Here is a 13,352-nt window from a genome sequence, read left to right as displayed (position 1 = left end):
CAGCCACACCTCCTGGGAGTTTCAGGTCCCTCTTTCTCAGCTATGGATTTGGGGAATACCTGAGGGAAAAGACAAAGGCATCTTTCAAATTCACACTCACATGAGAGTCCTCATGCACCTTCTTCTCCCAGGGGCTGTGTGGTGACCTAGTGACCAAACACAGAGTATGTCTGTACTAATTCTAAACAAATTCATTATTTCGGCTTTAAATGCCCTTAGCCAAACCCACCAAGTGGCCCTAACTCTTCACCCTCCAGCTCACACAAGTCACAGTGCTCGGGTCCATTTCCTTTGGAATCACTCTTGGAGCAACCATGAGCCTTTACTGAGATGGTCTGAGCTAGTCTGTCTCTCTGCTGAGATCCGCTGAGAAAGGGAAAGCCTCCCTCCCCCACTGCCTACCTCCACATCACTACCTAGACTTCCTAGTGTCTCCTTTGTCTGAGATTGAATCTAAGGACCAAGTTCAAAGGAAACTCACCTGAAACTTAGCTGTGCTCCTCCTGTATGTCAGCTGATTCTCAGGAAGGTTGGTGCTGGAGAAGCTCCACTGGACGGGATGCAGCTTCCAAGGCCACTGAGGAAGGGTCACTGAGGGACTTTCTGGTCCTCAGTGGGCTTTTATGCTGTTTCAAGGTCACATGACCTTTAGAATATAAACATCAAATTAGACAATCTCCATGGATTTGAAGCTTTGAAGGAATGTACTTCTCATTTTGCAGTTTTAGGGTTGCACATTATATTCACTGTGTAACAATACATTTTTTGACCTGTAAGAAAATTAATCATCTGTGTATTCCCATTTCCTTCTGCAATTTGCGGTTTTCTAATGCAGTGAGATGCATGAGATGAAATGTCATTTCCTAATGCTTTAGGGCATCCAGCACAGTCATACTGTTGAGCAACCATTACCATTGTCCTCCTTCCTGTTTTTTTTTTTTTTTTTAATTTTTTTTAATTTTTTTTTTTTTTTTTTTTTCCATTGGTGAAGGGGAACAGGACTTTATTGGCGAACAGTGTGTACTTCCAGGACTTTTTTTTTTTTTTTCCAAGTCAAGTTGTTGTCCTTTCAATCTTAGTTGTGGAGGGTGCCGTTCAGCTTCAAGTTGTTTTCCTGAAAGGAAGTTTTGGAGGACACAGTCTCAGTTCTCAGTTCCAGGTCAGTTTCAAGTTGTTTTCCTGAAAGTCTTAGTTGTGGAGGATGCAGCTCAGTCCCAGGTCCAGTTGCTCTTTTCTAGTTGCAGGGGGCACAGCCCACCATCCCTTTGTGGGACTTGAGGAGTTGAACCGGCAATCTTGTGGTTGAGAGCCCGCTGGCCCATGGGGGAATCCAACTGGCAGCCTTTGGAATTAGGAGCACGGAGCTCTAACCGCCTGAGCCACCAGGCGGGCCCAACCTTCCTGTTTTTAATTTTTCACTACTGCAACTCTGATTCCTCATATTAAACAGTAAGTCTTCTGCCGTTCCTCAGTGCAGAGCCTGTCCACCGCCCTTCTGTTTTCCGTCTCTGGAAGCCCACTGCTCTAGCAAACTCATTGGAAAGGAATCCCGTGATATTGGGCCCTTTGGGACTGGCTTATTTTGCACTTTGTCTCGTGCCTCAAGCGATTGTGCCTGAGACGTCTCCATATGGTCACCTGGAGCTGTATGTCATTTAGTGTCACAGTCCTTTCCTACGGGTCGATGTGGATGAACTGGGACTTCCTAGTTTAGCCTCTTCTCCTATTGCTGGATATTTGTATTCTTTCTACCGTTTCTCTTCCACTAGCCATCTGGCCATGGACACTTTGAGGCACATGTCCTTGTTTTTATTTAAAAACGTAGAGAATCAGAAATGCGAAACACCGCATTGGGGCATTTCCTACTTCAGTCCAGGGAACACCCTGTCCTCCAAAGCAATTCAACAAACAACCCGCGCTGGAATCACCTCTTCAATATTGGTGCTCACACAGGTGGGGAAATTCCATTTTTCAAATATGTTGCCCCTGTCGGTGGTTTGCTACAGTTTATGATTTGCATGTTTGAAATCCCAGTGCCGTTTTCATTTGCATCTCATTTATTATTGATGAACCCTCCCCCATGGCGAGCCTCGTCAGGGCCCTGTAGCTCTGGGCCCGCCCCGTCTGTTCTGGTCCTTCATCCCTGGGCAGCCAGGCACCACCGGGATTTCCCGCAGCTGCGTCGGGCCACAGCCTGGTCTCCCAGGCTCCCAGGGGCTGCCTACTCTCGGCTGGCTTCTCCTGCCGCTAAGGGCCCTTGCTCAGCCTTCTGCCTGGACCAGGCGGCACTCTGCACTCTCAGGACGACCCTCCCAAGGCCGAGTAATCTGTCCCCTGTCCGAATAAAAAAAATACCATTTTTCCGTGGTAATTCCATATGTTTTGGTCCCGTCGTTTTCATTCATATTCATTCTATTTTCTCCCCATCTTTTCAGATAAAATCTGTTGCAATTTTGAATGGTAATAAACGTGTGTTTTTTTCCATTTTTTTCCCCCAATTCTGGATATGTGTTAACTACCACTTACTGTTAGGTCATATCATTTCAATTTAGGGCATTTTAGGTGTTTTTCGTAAAACTCTATAAGTCTCTCATAGATTGACTATGACGAGCTATTTATTTGGGGGTGGGTGTATTGTCAGTAATCTCTTTTTTAATAATATGTGTGTGTGTATGTGAGTGTGTGTTTTCTATTTAGGTTGAATTGATACTCAATATAATATTAGTTATGTTAGTATCAGGTCAACAACATACTGATTTGACATTTTTATACCTCACAAGGCGATCGCCCCATTTACTCTAGTAATTATCTGTCTGTTAGCAAGTAGCACAATAGAATTGATTCCACTCTCTTTCCTTTGACCTTTTCACCCATCCTCCCACCCCTCCAAACTCTATTTCAATTTTTTTTAATAATATACTTGTATTTTGTTTGCGTTTTATTTTATTTAAGATTTTATTGGGGAAAGGGAACAGAACTTTATTGGGGAATGGTGTGTATTTCCAGGACTTTTTCCAAGTCAAGTTGTTGTCCTTTCAATCTTAGTTGTGGAGGGCGCCATTCAGCTCCATGTCCGCTTGCCATTGTTAGTTGCAGGAGACGCTGCCCACCATCCCTTGCGGAAGTCGAGGAGTTGAACAGGCAACCTTGTGGTTGAGAGCCCATTGGCCCAGGTGGGAATCGAACCAGCAGCCTTCAGAGTTAGGAGCACCGAGCTCCAACCGCCTGAGCCACTGGCCCGCCTCTATTTCAATTTATTGAAAGTGTGTAGGCTTGAAATATATTTTTGTGGCATTGTGTGCAGCAGGGTGTAGAAAAGAAGCAAGCAAGGGGCTCCTCATTTGTTCATCTTTAATGCACTGAAGTTTGTTTTAAGGCATCATGTCTGGTACAGAAATGTATAGTGACTTGAGGTCTGTATTTCTATTCTTTTCTTAGACATTATGGTTAACTTCATCAATTTATAAAATGTGGAAACTCTTAATTTCAACATATTTCCACTATAAATTCCTAGTAGTAAGACTTTCAGTCATGGACTTTCTAATATGGTGGGTAAAATTGGCTAATACAGTGAGTATGTATGTCTTATGATTTCCTGTCACACATAAACACAAAGGTGTGTGAGGGGATATGATGTGATGGAAGTGTTAATGGCCTTGATTATGGTGATCATTTCATAACAGATGTGTAGAGTGAATCACCAGATTGTGTACCTTAAGTGTATACAATTTTATTAATTAGTTATAATCTCAATTGACCTGGGAAACAGATTTTCTATTCTGGAAATATATCAAATGAGACAATAAGGGAATCAATAAGACATTCTTGCATTGCTTGCTAATTGTGTTTATAATGTTAACTTAAATCTACTTCTGTTTTCATTGAGATTGAAGATATCACGATTTGGTTCAGACATTCATAATTAAGATTGGATTATATATTTTATTTTAGGTGCACCTATCCTTGCACAGCTATTTCAGAGTTCCACCTATCCTTTCATAAGGGGGCAAGCATAAGACAGAAGTGTACCACTTAGGTACTGATTGTAAATTCTGGAAGTAATATAACGTACACTCCACTTTAAAACTGACATTTTCAGTCACTTTTTTAAGGATAACATTTTTATAAAGGAAGCTATCTTAAAATGATTTTTTAAAATTGGATTAGCTTCTGTGATTCTTTTTCTGGAGGTTTTAGAGAGAACTCAGTCTCAAGTAAAGTGGACGAAGAGGCTTGGTCCTTTGCAGATTCTGAAGTCGTGCTAGTTAGGCCCTGCTCCAAGGAAGGGCAGAGATTGAGGGGTCCTGAGAAGGTGCAGTTAGGCTGCTGAAGAATCAGAAATACAAGGCATGTTAGGAGGGTGAAGCGCTAAAGGCTTCTATTGCAACTTTGGGAGGGGGTTCTGGCCAACTGAGAGGAAGGGAATATGCAGAAATGTATAGGTGATATCAAAGCTTTGGAGGGGTTAGCCCATGGTAGGTTTACTGAGACAGGAAGAGTAGGGCCCTTTGGCAGGATTCAGGGGGCTTTGCCCTGGGCAGAGAACAGGAAGAGAGTCAAGAAATAGTGGGTAAAGGGAGGGTAAGTAAGGAAGAAAGAAGGGGCCTACAAGAGCACCTGGGACCAGACTTGATGTGAGGGGTGGGGGGAGGGGAAGGGGCAGGAGTAAAGGGACCTGTGCCTGGGTGTGAAGGAGGGAATATGGGGGTAACTGTTGGGAATGTGACCATGCCTATTGCCCAGTGGAGATCAAAGTCCAGCATTGGGCTGTGAGGATAGAGTGAACAGGAGTGGGGGAAAACCACTGCAGAGGAACCCACTGAAAGTGAAGTGGTCAAGAGAAAAGAGGGGGCCAGAAGCTGGGCTTGAGAAGAGAGATTTTCTACTCATCATCAGAAAACCAAACACCTCCGTACCAGAAAAGTCTATTCAAAATTTTACAACAACCACAAAGATAATTCCTAGCATAGTTATATCCCCCCAAAAAGAAGTGACAAGTAACCATCATAACAAACAGGAACAGAAATAAATAATTTTAATAATTATTGTAATAAACTCAGTAGATGTGAACTAGAATAGAAAACCCCCTAAGTGGATGAGAATGGCTCAGTAAGGTTCCTCGTGAGTTAGTTAGAATCAGTGGCCTAGGATGCACCATGTCCTGTGTTCTGTGATGGCAGCAGGAGAGAAGCAGCAAGAGGGAAGAATCTGGCCCTGGAGAACCTGTGTGATCAGGAAAAACCCTGTGTAAATCCTCTAGCAGATGTCTAGTGCGCAGAGGTGTGGGGATTCATTCCTGTCCTGCCTTCCACAGTACACCCAACAGTTTTTGGTAGTTCCCTAGCTGTGTCCTTAGGCAGGAATCCCTGCAAGGCAGGCAGGTCTCCTAAGCTATATCCCACCATAATCTCTGGACTCTGCAGTTCCCCCTGCATTGCTTATTAAGGGTCCAGAAGTACATCATCACTCACTGTCCAAGTGTTCTAACATCTGGTCCTCCTAAGGTCCTCATAGTCTTCTTGGTTCCCATATCTCAGCCAATTGCTATAGCATGTGGCATCTTCTGTGCTTCTGAGAGAGTGAGTACCAGTGGATCTGGGCCTTTTTTGGTGATGAAAGGAATGTCTGAGATTTTTCAGTGGGATTTACAATTGAGGAGATTAGCTTTCCATAGACAGCTGAGGGGATTGAGAAAATCCAGAGGTACAGACAGCCCTAGGACATCCTTTGTGCACATTATTTGCAAGAAATAGCAGCTCCTATGCACCTGAACTGATTTAGAACATTTTTGCAGGCCCTGGGGAAAAGTGAAGCCTTCCCCTGCTACTTTAGGTAGGGAAGATCAGTTCCTTCATCCCCAAGGTGTTTTAGAAACATGTCTGGAGACTCAGAAGGGCCACAGAAGCCATTCACAACAGCTCCAGGGTGGCCTGAATGATTTCCAGACCCCTGAGGCAGTTTTGGGAGGGAAAAAAAAAAAAAAAAAAAAAAAGGCCCTCAGCTGGTTTTGTAGGCCTCTATATATGAGTTCTGACAATTAAGCTCACGAACTCACCCTAGAGAAAGTGCTACATACCTCATTGCTGAATGTCACTATGGTCACCTTCGAAGTACTCCCCTTGGGAAGCTATGCACTGATGCCAGCACCTAGTCCACCCTTCAAAGCAATTTTGGAACTCTTTTTCTGGAATGGCCATCAGAGCTGTCCTCGTATTACCCTTGATGTCCTGAATGCCATCAAAATGTCTTCCTTTAATATTTCCTTAACCCAACCATATGCTGTCTCCAAGAGACACATCTCAGCTACAAGGACAAGCATAGACTCAAAGTGAAGGGATGGAAATTGGCACTCCAAGCAAATGGTACCCAGAGAAAATCAGGTGCAGCCATAATTATATCAGATGAAACATACTTCAGGGTGAAAAAGATAACAAGAGACAAAGATGGACATTTCATAATGGTAAAGGGGACTATACAACAAGAACACATAACAGTCATCAATATTTATGCCCCCAATCAGGGAGCACCGAAATATACCAAACAACTACTAACAGAACTAAAGGGAGAAATTGACCAAAACACAATTATACTAGGGGACTTAAATACATCATTGACAGCTATGGATAGATCATCCAAACAGAAAATAAATAACGAAATAGCAGCCCTAAATGACACATTAGATGAAATGGACATAATTGACATATATAGAGCACTTCATCCTAAAACATCAGACTATACATTCTTTTCTAGTGTACATGGAACATTCTCAAGGATAGACCATATATTGGGACACAAAATCAGCCTCAGCAAATTTAAGAAGATTGAAATCATACCAAGCATATTCTCTGATCACAAGGCTTTGAAATTGGATATCAACTGCAAAAAGAAAGCAGGAAAAAACACAAATACATGGAGATTAAACAACATACTTTTACAGAATGACTGGGTCAAAGAAGAAATTAGAGGAGAGATCAAAAGATACATAGAAACAAATGACAATGAAAATACATCTTACCAAAATTTTGAGGATGTAGCGAAAGCAATTTTAAGAGGGAAATTTATATCATTACAGGCCTATCTCAAGAAACAAGACAAATCGCAAATAAATAACCTCATGTTACACCTTAAAGAACTAGAAAAAGAAGAACAAGTGAAACCCTAGGTCAGCAGAAGAAAGGAAATAACAAAAATCAGAGCAGAACTAAATGAAATAGAGAACAAAACGACAATAGAAAAAATTAATGTGACAAAGAGCTGGTTCTTTGAAAAGATTAACAAAATTGACAAACCCTTGGCTAGACTCACTAAGATAAAAAGAGAGAAGACACTAATTAACAAAATCAGAAATGAAAAAGCGGAAGTTATCACGGACACCACAGAAATACAAAGGATCATCCAAGAATACTATGAAGGACTATATGCCACCAAATTCAATAACCTAGAAGAAATGGACAAGTTCTTAGAAACATATAGCCTTCCAAGGCTGAACCATGAAGAACTGGAAAATCTAAACAGACCGATCACCAGTAACGAAATTGAATCAGTCATCCAAAACCTTCCCAAAAGCAAAAGTCCGGGACCAGATGGCTTCACTAGTGAATTCTACCAAACCTTCAAAGAGGATCTAATACCAATCCTGCTCAAACTCTTCCAAAAAATTGAAGAAGAGACAGTACTCCCTAACTCATTTTATGAGGCCAACATTACCCTGATACCAAAACCTGGTAAGGACAACACAAAAAAAGAAAACTACAGACCAATATCTCTGATAAATACAGATGCAAAAATCCTAAACAAAATTCTAGCAAATCGAGTACAACAATGCATTAAAAAGATTATTCATCACAGCAAAGTGGGGCTCATCCCTGGGGCACAAGGATGGTTCAACATCCGCAAATCCATCAATGTGATACATCACATAAACAAAATAAAGGACAAAAATCATATGATTATATCAATTGATGCAGAAAAAGCATTTGACAAGATACAACATCCATTTATGATGAAAACACTTAATAAAATAGGTATAGAAGGAAAAATACCTTAACATAATAAAGGCCGTATATGACAAGCCCTCAGCTAATCTCAATAATTAATGGGGAAAAACCAAAGTCTTTTGCTCTTCGTTCAGGAACACAACAGGGCTGTCCCCTATCACCTCTGCTTTTCAACATAGTGTTGGAAGTCCTTGCCAGAGCAATCAAGCAACAGATAGAAATAAAAGGCATCCAAATTGGGAATGAAGAAGTTAAATTATCACTCTTTGCAGACGACATGATGCTATATACAGAAAACCCTAAAGACTCCACCAAAAAACTACTAGAAATAATCAACAAATACAGTAAATTTGCCAGCTACAAAATCAACGTAAAAAAGTCCATTGCATTCCTATATACTAACAATGAAATCTCAAAAAAAGAAATACAAAAAACAATTCCTTTTGCAATTGCAGCAAAAAGAATAAAATACCTCGGCATAAACTTAACCAAGGATGTGAAGGACCTACATGCTGAAAACTAAAAAAAAAAAAAAAAAAAGAAGAATATTTCCTTTATTTTTGGGTAAAGAAAGAAGTCATTGCGGGCCAGATCAGGTGAGTCAGGAGGGTGTTCCAACATAGTTATTTGTTTACTGGCTAAAAACTCACTTTGCTTTTGTTCATTGGTGAGCTCCTTTGGGACCATTTTTGCACACACCTTTCTCATGCCAAGATTTTCAGTTAAGATTTTCCTAACTGTTTCTCTCTCGATGTTTACTTGGTCTGCTATGCTTCTCACAGTCAGCCAATAATTCTGACACACAATTCGATGAATTTTTGCAATGTCTTCATCAGTTCTGTTCATTACTGGCTGCCCTGACCTCTCTTCATCAGTGACACATTCTCTCCTTTCAGAAAAACGTTTAATCCACTTGTACGCTGCCATTTTCTTCACGGTATTATCCCCATAAACTTGGACTAACATATCCCTGATTTCACTTCCACTCTTGCCAAGTTTAACAAGAAATGTAATGCTTGTTCGTTGCTCTAATTCAAGCTCAGACATTCTTGCAACGGCACACAAAAACACCCAACAACAATAATGAATGCCAATCAGCAAGACACTGCCACACGTCGACACGAACACAGCTGTGAGACACCGATATACCAAGATTATGAAACCTCACGGAGCTGTTTGTACAGTGCTGCCAATGTAAGTGCACGGTGGCAAGTTCACAAACTTCATTGCCGTACCTTGGTCCCTTCAGAGGGACCAAGATCTCGTGTTTAAAGTTTTTCCAGAGAATTTCAGGAAGCAACAAGAATATCCTGCCTGAGACTCCTGGGCCAGCACGATGTCACACTTGCATCCAGAGAAAATTTAGAACATTTCAGGCATGAGTTCTTCAGTCAGCCTCCAGGCAGAACAGTGCCAGTCTAGGACTTGCTGTGTTCATGTATGTGAAGAGGGGATCCCTCTTGATCATCCTCAGTATAACTGACACCCTTCATGAATAGAGAAAATCTACTTTATGTTATATAACACCAACCTCAAAAATGATCCATGAAAAGAAATGTAATAATAAATACAATGATGAATAACAATAGAGACAATGACATGTTCGTATCACATAAACAGAAATAATTTTAACAATGATACATACATTACACTAAGGGGATTAAGATTAGACCTGTATTCCAATGAAAACAGAGAAATGAAATCACACACTTTGATAGTTTTATATTAATTTGCTTCTGATTTTTGCAGATTATTGTTTTGATTGTAAGAATAAATGAGATATTCTTTACATAACTTAATTCTAAAGAGAAATGTATTATATCTGCACAGTTGTCAGCACCAGTATGCCATTCCCATCATAATTACTCAACACAATATACTGTGTACAGGAAGTTGCTGAAAGTAAATTTGTCAAAATTCAATTTCCCAAATGCAGCAAGCTTCCGCAATATCACGTACTACCAAACACTGATTTTTGTCATTGATAAATTAATTTTAAATCAATTTGTAATTGTAAGTGATAGCTATTATTTTTAAGTTCATTAAGGTTAGGACAGGATGGTTGACTAGTTTCCATTTTGTTTAATGAACAATTAGGTTATTATTTGTTATTGTTGGAATGGCTTATTATTCTAATGAAAACATATCTATCTATTAATGTTTACTTTGTTATTAGTAAACCAAATTTAATTAAACACTGAGGTGGCAAATGAGACAAAAGTTTAAAAAGGAACCACTTCAACTAAATCAAGCAAATTCTGGCCTGCTGGTTGGAAAAATAAGATAAGGAAAACTACATGGCCAATACTTGGCTATAACCAAGAAGAAAGGATCCCTTTACCAGTGAAACACCTATGAAAATATATGGTAATTATGAAACTAAGAAATTCTGAGTGATCAGAAACACTGATGGAGTCTTCAAAGAATTAAACCAAGGCAACATAGGATTCCAATGGACACATTGAATCTTTAGTCTCAAAGGGATATTACAGCTAAATGGTATTATAATATGGGAACCTATGTATCATTATGTTAAAATATTCACTAATGTGTATCTTGTTTTCATTAGAAAAAATGTTACATATTACAATCTCTTCATTTATAAGAACAACTCAGGAGATATACGCATGCTGCTTCTGATTGCAACCCTCTTCTTTCTAACCACTAATATCTAATCTTCTGTCTCCCATCTGCTGTCTCTGAGAAAAGCCCTCTTGCTCTTCAAGAATCACAGAAGCCATCCTTTATGTGATCAAAAATGGGATGAGATAATCCATATGGAAACTTAGAAACAAGTACATGAATCAATTTTTGTAACAGAAATTATAAATATATAAAATGCCTCCTGGTGATGAAAATCTTCTGAAGTAGATATCACACATGGAGAAATAATGGTATCTCTTAATATTTGTAAGTAAAAATAAATGTAAACAAAGTACAGGTACAGTCCATACTGGATTGGGGACAGGGGTGTAAAAAAGAAACTGAAGGCACTGTCCCTGAGGAAGTACAGTCATTAGAAGTAGGACAAAAAGGCTTTAAAACAACAATATCAATGTTCAAAAGACTAAAGGATATGATGGAAAAATAACTAAAAGAACCCAGGAGAACTACGTTTTACCAAATTAAGAGTTTCTCTAAAGAGATATAAATTATCAAATGGAATTCAATAGAAATTCTGGAGCTAAAAACCATAGTAACTGAAATGAAAAAAATATGTATATATAATAGAGGGCTTAACATCATATTAAATCAGGAAAAAAATAATCAGTGAACGTGAAGACATATTATTTATAATGATCAATCACAGTTTATAGTTGAGGCAAAGATGGCCCCACTTATTGGAGATGGCCTCACTTATTTACTTCACAGCAGACAGGGCCATCAGCTCAAAAGGCCATTGTCACCAAATGTCCATTTTTTTCCACACTGAATTGTTTTAAACACAACCTAAATTAATAAATTTTAAGCCATATATAGCCTGTTTACTTGGCATACCCTGTGAATCTTCACCCAAAATTTGCCAGCCATAAATAAGGTTAACTATGATTATAAATGCATTTAAGATCCTGCTTTCCATTTGCAATTCTCTGACCTCAGAGACTCTTTATCTTGGTGTTGAGAGATCATTTCCACAATTGAACCCCACCCCAAACCCTCTCCTCTTACAAGTTTCTTTGCCGTCCTAGCTTGCTAGGTGGTAGCCCCACATTGTTGCCACTGGAAGGCATCATCCCGTGAGGGACTTTTCCACTCAGTCAAGCTGTCACTGTGCCATCCAAATAAAGCTTGCTATGAGATTCTGCCACCCTGTGCTCACATACTCATATCTGGCCAGACTGAAATCCCATCGTCGCATTACACATGCCTGACATACATGCCTAGGCTGATGTAGACAAATCCCAGTGAAACCCAAGCTCCTCTGAGAAGGGACTGTGTATGTCAATCTAGGGAGAACCAGCTCCAGCATGGGCACTACCCCCAGCAGACGTCAGGACCTGTTCCTTCTCTCCTGGAGACAGATTAGGGCAGAGGAGGTGATTCCTGCCTAAACCACCAGAATAGATCTCATATAATTCTGGTTGCTCAGAATTACAGCTCAATTCAACCACTGCTGGGGCATAAAGCATGCATTGCCTTAGGCAGACAAAAATTAGTTGCTCATCATCCTCTTACATGACTTGATAATTTTCCACCCTGACTCTACTATAGAATCACTTAGGGAGATTAAAAAATTAATAATGGTATATTCATTTTAACCAGGGATATATTCACTTATTTGGTCTCAGCCGCATGGTTTGTGAACTAAGCTAGTTTGGCAAGAGCACAAGTCAGCCCAGTGGGTCTCCTGGAAGCATTTCCCCTTGATGTTTAGGTTCAATATCGGTGTTCAATATTGAAGGACAACATTTCCATCGCTGGGGACAAAATTCCCTTTGTGAGCACCTTCATTTTGCTTGGGGAAAGCAGATTGCATTAATTATAAAAAACAGCCTATGTGGTGGCTGATAGGGTTAGGGATTTTGTCTTACTGCAGCTTTATTTTGGGGGCCGCTGTGAGGAAAGAACAGCTATGGTCCAATCTGGGGTGACTCGTGGGTGCATAAATCAGGAATTATCTAAATAAGATGGTAATGAAATTCACTTTTCCCCCATGTAGCTCAATTCAGAGATTTTGGGACAAAATTCAAGATTTCTGTGGTCCAGGTGGGCAGAGTTACCCATCTCCCGGGCCCCTGGTTGCTTGCAGTGGCAGAGACATAGGCCAAGGGGCCCGTGGAAGAGTCTAGACCAGATGTCTTTGATACTGCCCCCATGACCTTGCCTGAGCAGGGTAATGACACTCTGAGACATCTGGCAAGTGGGGCTGAACATGCAATTGTGTCATCACCAGGGCTTGAAGAGAGATGGGTGGAATGAGGGGAGCTAAGGTATGTACACAGAGCTGTTAAGGAAAATATTGTGCGTACCTCAGGTCTGGATATCTGGCCACGTACCGAAGAGTGCAGACATGAACTTATGTGTTCAAAACTACATACAACATTTAGCTTTTTCAGCAACAGGTTTTATTGTTTCAGTATCTGCCGTCACTGATATATTTTTAAAGTTTAATTCCTTACAAAATTCTACATTCAATTTTGCTAGATCATTTTTTTCTCCACATTTCATGCCACAGCTTTTGTAAATAGGTATCTCCTCAAGTTAATTATTTGATGAAGTGTGTGATAAAGGATTCTTTTACAAGTTTACACACATGCACGCACGCACACTCACACTCGTTTTCTGATATAATATCTAGCTGATCTTTTCTCCACATTGATTTTAGGATTACTAGCTCCTCCATGTGAGAATCTT

This window comes from Rhinolophus sinicus, linkage group LG04 (genome assembly GCF_036562045.2).
Source record: "Rhinolophus sinicus isolate RSC01 linkage group LG04, ASM3656204v1, whole genome shotgun sequence".
In the NCBI taxonomy this organism is placed as follows: Eukaryota; Metazoa; Chordata; class Mammalia; order Chiroptera; family Rhinolophidae; genus Rhinolophus; species Rhinolophus sinicus.
This window is presented reverse-complemented; position numbering follows the sequence as displayed.